The following is an 8,338-nucleotide window of genomic DNA, read 5'->3' on the forward strand; positions in this document are numbered from 1 at the left end:
GCTTGGTGGGTACGGCTCTGTCTGTTTGCAGCAAAGTTTCCCAGGGGAAACTGTTTTCAAACTCATTAAGAGTGGAAAAAAATCTCCAAGTTCATCAGGTCCGACTTTTAATTGAATCCCACCATGCCCAGTAAAGCAGTGAGGTGCTGCAGGTATCCCTGGGGAAGCAGCTCCGCTCATCCCAACCTCGTGGCTGCTGTGGAGGAGGGAGCCGGGTTTTGGACACTGCCCGTGAGGCTTTGCCGTGCTCTGGGTGCTGGAGGACGCCGCAGCCCCGGCCGAGGGTGAAACTGCGGCTGCGGGGCATTGACATCACTCGCATTGAAAGTAAAAGGCATTGAGTCATTCCAAGATGTTCCCGGAAGAGCCTCCTGGCCCTGCCAGCGCACAGCTCGGCAGCCAGCCTCATTCTCCCTCTGTTGGCCTCCGTTCCTCCCCTGGCAAAGCCGGGCTTGTGCTCCGTGTCCGGCCCAGAGCCCGGGCTGTGCTCGGGATGGGGCTCGCAACAGTTAAAACCCTTCCTTTCCCCTTTCTGTTTGTTGTCAAACCACTGCTGTGACCTGGGAAAATACTTTGTGCAAAATTACCCCTATTAAAGGAGGGCGGCAGGGGCGAGGCAGAGCTGGCTGGGCCTGATGGGTTGCAGTCCTGGGTCCCACCCCGGGGCTGGGGCAGCTCTGCCCCGTCACCCCCGGGCGGCAGATGGGTCCGTCGCGGCTTTCCCAGCACCTGTGTCCCCTCTGCCATCCCGGATCGCGGCCGCCCATGCTTGGCCAGGGTCTCCCTGGCGACGGGGCCACGGGATGCTGTGCAGTCCATTTGTCACCAATTGTCACTGTTTTGTTCTGCCTTGTATGCGCACTCGATTGTGTCACGGGGGAGGTGAGGAGGAGCAATCAGGCCTTGTCTAATGGGCTGCGGGCTCCCGCTGGGGGGAAAAACCGAGGCTCTGCTGCCCAGGGAACGGGAACGGGAACGGGGAAAGGGAAGGGGAAGGGGAATAGGAAAAGGGAAAGGGAATGGGAAAAGGGAAAGGGAATGGGGAAAGGGAAAGGGAAGGGGAATGGGAAAGGGAAGGGGATGGGAAAGGGAAAGGGAACGGGAATGGGAAAAGGGAAAGGGAATGGGAAAAGGGAAGGGGAATGGGAAGGGGAATGGGAAAGGGAAAGGGAACGGGAAGAGGAATGGGAAAAGGGAAAGGGAATGGGAAAGGGAACAGGAAGGGGAAAGGGAATGGGAAGGGGAATGGGAAAAGGGAAAGGGAATGGGAAAAGGGAAAGGGAAAGGGAATGGGAATGGAAATGACAAAGGGAACGGGAAAGGGAATGGGAAAGGGAACAGGAAAGGGAATGGAAAAGGGAAAGGGAATGGGAAAGGGAAAGGGAATGGGAAGGGGAATGGGAAGGGGAATGGGAAAGGGAAAGGGAAAGGCAATGGGAAAGGGAAGGGGAGTGGGAATGGGAAAAGGAACGGGAACGAGAAAGGGAACAGGAAAGGGAATGGGAAAGGGAAAGGGAACAGGAAAGGGAATGGGAAAGGGAAAGGGAACAGGAAAGGCTGGAGCTGTACCTGCAGAGCATCCCAGGTGCTGCCACCGCGGGATGGATCCTGGAGGCTGCGGGGGCCACAGGGGGCAGGCGAAGGTCCTTGCCTGGCTTAGGCAGGAATCGGGGTCAGTTTGGCTCTGCGGGGTGGCTGTATCCCGGGAAAAGGGGCAGTGAAGGCAGTGCCAGCACTCCCACTCCTTGGAGTGCCCCCATCCTCTTCCATGGTGACATCCCCCCCTGCCACCTTGGTCCCTGGCTGTGCCACGGAGTTTGTTCCCCCTCAGCCTGGGTTTCCTGCAGGACAGGCACATCCAGGAGGATCCTGAGCCCAGGGAAGGCTGGGCTGGATTAACACCTCCTTCCTGCCCAGCTCCCTGATCCCCCTGAGCGCTGCTGAAAGGGATTTGATGCATTGTGGATTTTGGTACAACTCTGTCAGCATCTGTCAGCTTTTGGCTGGAGATCTGTCAGTTTTAGAACCTCATAATAAACTATATATAAAAATTTATATATTTAATTTTCCCCCTCTGCCTCACCATCCCCAGTGCCATGATTCACGTCTCCCTTCTTGGCTCCCCCTTTTTTTTTTCCCTTTACTCTTCCAGCTCCAAGAGCCACCAGGACTAAAGCAGAGCTCTGGCCAGGTCCAAACCTCAGCACCCCCACTCAGGCTTTGCTGTAAACCCTCAGCTCAGCCCAAGGCATTTACGGGAAGGCAGGGAGGGAGGTGGGAAAGCTGCAGCACTCAGCCCCAAACCCCACAAGCTGAGGCGCTTCCAGTTTGGCTCCCGGAGCTGAAACCCCACGGAGGGAAGGGCAATGAGGGTGTCCCTGGCAAGGCAGCAGGATCCACAGAGCTTTTCCAGCACCTGGGGTTTGGCAGGTTCCTTTCCTTATCCCCTGCTGGCCATCAGGCCGTGGCTCCAAAGCGATCCCATTCCTTTGGCTCTGCAGGATGGGGGAGCCTCAAGGGTGGCTGTGCCACGGTACCACCCCGGCCTTGGGTTTTGGGGGGGTTTGGGTGCTGTGCCTGTTGCCCACCCAGATTTTCCTGTCTCTGAGCCTGGCAGGAAACTGAAGCAAGGGCTGGATCCAGCTGAAACAGGGCCAGGAGAGCAGGTTCTGGCCTGGAAAATTGGTGTTGAGGGAGAAGATAAAGCAGGGAAGAGTTGGGAGGGTGAGGTGAAGGACTGGGGGAGCTTTGGGGGCTTTGCAGTGATGCCTCCAGCCTCAGCAGCCAGCACCAGGCAGGGTTTTGGGAGAGCCCCATGGGGCAGCTCCTCATTCCCAGAGATCCCCGGTGGGATCCCAGGAAGGTCACAGAGTTCCAGGAGCTTCTCCAGACAAGGAGAATTTTCTCTTTCACGCGCTCAACACAGCGGAGTGAATAAGGGAAGGGCTGGAAGCAGGGGAGGAGGACCCCAAACAGATCTGATCTGACTTTTCCTCCTAAAAGAACAGGGGTGAAATTGCTCCTCAGCCGTGCTGGGAGCAGCACCCCAGCACTTATTTCTCTCAGGGAGCTGCTTCCTTCCTCCTCCTGGGTGTGATGGAAGAAGGAGCACGTAACCCTGGCCTGGGGGGAGTTTTATCTCCCTTTCCAGCGAGGAGGTGTGGGGCAGCACAAAGCCAGGCTCCAGCAGGGCTCCTATCGCTGAGCGGGAACAGCTCCGCAGCAGAAAATCCACCTGGAAGGTGTCACCTGCCAGAAAGAGCTCCAGGGTGCCTGAAAGGAAACCAGATCACCCAGTTCAGCCTGGCTTTGTGTTAACCCCTCCTTCGGGGTGTCCTCTGCCTGCCCAGCATGGAAGGAGCATCTCCTGCCCACTGCTCGCTCCCCTGGTGCTGCAAAGGGAAATTGGGGCTTTTTTTGGGGAAGTTTTGGGTTGGAGGTGCATCCACTGTGTGTATCTGGGGCTCTCACTCTGTGCCCAGGGATGGTTTTGGGGTGTTTGGGGCTGGTTGTGGGGTCTCGGTGTTGAAGGTGGTCATGAAAAGGGGGGGGGGGGTGTAGCAGTGGGAGAAGAGAAAGTGGAATTTTAACCACAATTAAGTTCAAAAGGGAAGAAATTGGGTTTGTATGGGCAGGGTGCTGGTGCTGAGCAGGGCCAGCCTGGCAGCCCGAATTTCATCAGGCAGCTCTCCCTCCTCATCCCTGTTTTCCACCAGGTGCTTTCCCTGAGCCAAGCTACTCCCACCCCACTGCTGCCCGGGTTCCTCACTGCTTTTCAGGATCCCAAAAAGCTCTGGGTGATCCCTGTCCCGCTGTGTCCATCCCGTTGGGCTCATTGCTGCTTTTCAGGATCCCAAAAAGCCCTGCGTGATCCCTGTCCTGCTGATCCCAAAAAGCTCTGGGTGATCCCTGTCCTGCTGATCCAAAAAGCCCTGGGTGATCCCTGTCCTGCTGATCCCAAAAAGCCCTGCGTGATCCCTGTCCTGCTGATCCCAAAAAGCCCTGCGTGATCCCTGTCCTGCTGATCCCAAAAAGCCCTGCGTGATCCCTGTCCTGCTGATCCCAAAAAGCCCTGGGTGATCCCTGTCCTGCTGATCCCAAAAAGCTCTGCGTGATCCCTGTCCCGCTGCCTCCATCCGTTGGGCTCCCCTCTGTTTTCAGGATCCCAAAAAGCCCTGCGTGATCCCTGTCCTGCTGATCCCAAAAAGCCCTGCATGATCCCTGTCCTGCTGATCCCAAAAAGCTCTGGGTGATCCCTGTCCCGCTGCCTCCATCCCTTTGGGCTCCCTGTTTTTGCCAAATCCCTCCCTGGGCGGATCCATCCGTGCCGGAGAGAGGAAGCGCCGGGGATGATGCAAATGGGTTTTGTCAAAATATTTTTGGAGGGAATAAAAATAGCTCCGGGAGCCAGATCTATTTCTGTTCCTGGATAGGAGAGGGCTTGCTGGGGCTGTTTGCTCCAGGTGCTGCTGGAGCAGGGCTGGGAGCAGGAAGGGCTGGGTTAGGCTCGGTTTTGGATGGCAATCCGCCGGTTTCCCACAGCGGCGGTGCCTGGAAGAGGAGGAGGTCGGTGTCTCCCGGCTTTCCTGGCTCCTGGATGCTCCTGTCCAGCCTCATTCCTCCATCCCAGCTGGAAAACTCAGCCTGGTTCCCATTCAAATCCGCTCCTGGAGAGATAATGGGAACACCTCCACCCTGATGGGGCTGATCCCGCGGATAGAGGGGAATTCCTGCCGCCAGGATATCCCAGCCCCGGGGCTGGGGATGCCCTCCCTGCCTGGAAAACCCTGGAGCTGTTGATAAAAAAGGTTTTTGGTGGGGATTTTAAAACAGTTTTTCACTGGGTTTTCCCCAATATTTTGTCGGTTGTGTTTTCCCAGGACAGGCACCGGGATATTGTCCCTGGGGGATGCCTGGAGCATTCCTGGCTCCTGCCTGTCCACCTTTGTGACCTCACCTGTCCATGCTGAGGTCCTGGTAAATTCCATCCAGTTTTCCAGGTTTCCCATTCCCAGCACTGTTTTTTCCTCATTTTTTAATTCTGCCTTGGAATTTTGCTGTGCATCCACCGAGGGCTCTCAGCAGGGACTGATCCAGGGGGAGCTGAAGGTCTGGGATGGAATTCCCAACTCTGGGACAGAATTCCCAACTCTATGATGGAATCCCCAGCTCTGGGACAGAATCCCCAGATTTGGGATGGAATTTCAAGCTCTGGGATGGAATTCCCAGCTTTGGATGGAATCCCCAGCTCTGGGACAGAATCCCCAGCTCTGGGATGGAATTCCCAACTCTGTGATGGAATTCCCAACTCTGGGATGGAATCCCCAGCTCTGGGATGGAATCCCCAGATCTGTGATGGAATTCCCAACTCTGTGATGGAATCCCCAGCTCTGGGATGGAATTCCCAACTCTGTGATGGAATTCCCAGCTCCGTGATGGAATCCCCAGCTCTGGGATGGAATTCCCAACTCTGTGATGGAATTCCCAGCTCTGTGATGGAATCCCCAGCTCTGGGATGGAATTCCCAACTCTGTGATGGAATTCCCAGCTCTGTGATGGAATTTCCACCTCTGGGATGGGATCCCCAGCTCTGGGATGGAATTCCCAGCTCTTTAATGGAATCCCCAGCTCTGGGATGGAATTCCCAACTCTGTGATGGAATTCCCAGCTCTGTGATGGAATTTCCACCTCTGGGATGGGATCCCCAGCTCTGGGATGGAATTCCCAACTCTGTGATGGAATCTCCAGCTCTGGGATGGAATTCCCAACTCTGTGACGGAATTTCCACCTCTGGGATGGAATCCCCAGATTTGGGATGGAATTCTGCACCTGGAGCTGCACCTCTGGCTTGCCCAGAGCTCTGGGCTGGTTTCTATCCCACCAGCGCGTTATCCTGGCTTTTGTTGACCCTTGGGATGGGTTGTGCCCAAGGGGAAGGACAAATCTTTGAGTTTGGGGAGCTCACAGCAGATTGTGCTGGAATTCCCAGGACTAATTCCATGGGGGGCTCCAGGGGCAGAGGGAGGTGATGATTTCAAATTGACCTGCTTGGGAGTTTCCCAACCAAAGCTTGACCCTTTCTCTCCCAAAATATTAATGAATTCTTCTTCCTGGAAAAAAGTTTGGCTTGGAAGTTTAGGATTTTTCCACCTCTAAAATGCTTTCTCCTCCATCCTTCCCCCCTTTCCTTGCATTTTCCCCTTTTAGTTCTTTGTTTTTTATTTTCCTTGTCTTGTCTGAGCGTAGGGAAAAAAAAAAAGGGGAAAATAATTCCAAGCAGAAATCAAGAACCTGGAAAAGTCTGAACGTTTTCATTTGGTTCCTTATTGGAAATGAGAACAATTCCTTTGTTCGAAGGGCTGCCAGGGTTCGATTCCCATCCAGAACAGCCCTGACCTGTTGGAGATGCCTCGGGATCAGGTGGTGACCACTCCAGCCTTGTCCAGGGCCACCTTCCAGGAGCCAGAAAGGAGCAGGGATGGTATAAATGGAGAAGGGAAGACTTTTATTGCTCATTTTTCCGTGGTATTTTCCTGCCTGGCGCCCTGGTCGAGCAGAGAAGCTGCTGGCCCATCTGTTTCCAGCACCATTAAAGGCCTCTGACTGCATGTGGCCCTCAGAAATAAAATAAAAATAAGACCCTTTGCTCTGAAAATGTCAAAGGCTCTTTGATCCTGGCCGCCCCCCAGCTGGGCCCACATCCTCCCAAAGCTGAGCAGGAGGAGAGGGTTCCCACCGCTCTGCCCCGTTTTTTGGGAAAAGAAGGAAGCTCAGCGCTTGGGGTTGGTGACCTCTGAGTGCTGCTCCCCTGGAATTCTCCTCCATCCCCTTCCCTGCGGCTGCCCACAGCGGGCTGGGCCGCAGGAGGGAAGGGGTTAAAGGCTGTTGGACAGGGGCTGGGAGGAGGGAAGGGTCTGCCGGGGGGGGGGTTTGGGGACAGAGCTGGGCCAGCAGGATGCCATTAATGACCCCGAGATTGCTCCAAGATGGGCTGGCCAAGGCACAGAGGAGTCCAAAGCAGCTGGCCAGTGGCAGGCTGGCTCTGCCTCACCTTCTGCCTGCTCCCAGCTGCACATGCCAGGCTTGTTTCATTGCATGCAGCCAACTCCAGCCCCCTCAGAGCCCCAGTCCCCAGGGACCCCCAGAATAACCTCTTGCTGTGCCACCCCTCCCTGTGCGTCCCTGAATTGGGTTGAGCAGGAACCTGCCCTCCAGCCTGCCCTCCCCATCTCAAGCCCCCAGATGCCAACGTCCAGCTCCCACCTGGATGTTGGAGTCCCCATTTTCCTGCTCCTTCAGGGCTGAGGGGGATTGCCTGGGGGCCTCACAGGTAAGCACGCTCCACCTGCCAAACAGAGACCGTGGCTGCTTGCCGTCCCCCGCCCCCCTAGCACAGGGACAGGCGAGGAACTGGGACAGAGATGCCAAGGTAGGGGGGACAGAGAGGCATGTATTCCATGCCCTGCTCACCACTCCAGCATCTTGGTGGTGGCCAAGCTTCTCCAGGATCTGCAGCAGCTGAGTGTCATCGTCACACAGGCTGCCCCAAGCCAGGACCCGTGCCAAGGTCACTGCCACAGCAGCAGGACACCCAGGTGACACTGCAGGAGAGAGGCGGGGGTGGGGGGCTCAGAGCAGCCCGCTGGCAGCCCCTGGGGGGCTCAGCTTCTTCAAAAAAAATCCAGCAGCGGTTTGGGCACCACGGCACCTCCCTGGAGAGAGCTGGGCTGGCACTGCAGCCTCCGGGGAGCTGGGCTCCTCAAAAGGATGTTTGAAAGGATTCCCATGGAAAGGCAGGGCCTGCTGGACAGAGCTCCTTCTGTTTATCAAACTCAGGGATAGCAGAGGCCCTGCGGTGGTGGAGAGGGGAAGGAAAGGGTTTTAATTTAGGAGGAAAGGCTGGTTATTTCCTTCCTAAAAGCTTGGGAGTGTTTGGGGCCTGGTTTTGGGGAGTTGGGGTTGATACCAGGCTGTGCCCAGGGTGTGGGGCTGGTTCCCTGTGTGGGGTCTGTGCTTTGGGGTGGAACAGGGCTGGATGGGTGATCCTGATCCTGATCCTGATCCCATTGTGATCCCAATCTTGATCCTGATGCCAATCCAGATCCTGATCCTGATCTCAATCCTGATCCTGATTGTGATCCTGATCCCATCCTGATCCTGATTGTGATCCTGATTGTGATCCTGATCCTATCCTGATCTTGATCCCATCCTGATCCTGATCCTGATCCTGATCCTGATCCTGATCCTGATCCCGATCCCAATCCCATCCTGATCCCGATCCTGATCTGATCCTGATCCTGATCCCATCCTGATCCTGATTGTGATCCTGATCCCATCC

At 55.9% G+C, this 8,338-nt stretch overlaps 1 protein-coding gene across 2 annotated transcripts in view; it reads left to right on the forward strand.

The window, feature by feature from the left end:
- Positions 1-8,338, forward strand: part of LOC128797768 (serine/arginine repetitive matrix protein 2-like) — a 115,621-nt gene that overhangs the window by 94,542 nt on the left and 12,741 nt on the right. Inside the window, exon 3 of one of the 2 annotated variants that reach the window (XM_053960631.1) lies at positions 4,543-4,856. The exons of the other annotated variant lie outside the window; for it this stretch is intronic. The gene's annotated coding sequence lies outside the window, so the exon portion shown is untranslated. Of the gene's footprint in view, positions 1-4,542; positions 4,857-8,338 lie in introns of those variants that run through there. 2 annotated transcript variants of the gene reach the window in all.

This window comes from Vidua chalybeata, chromosome 19 (assembly GCF_026979565.1).
Source record: "Vidua chalybeata isolate OUT-0048 chromosome 19, bVidCha1 merged haplotype, whole genome shotgun sequence".
Lineage (NCBI taxonomy): Eukaryota > Metazoa > Chordata > Aves > Passeriformes > Viduidae > Vidua > Vidua chalybeata.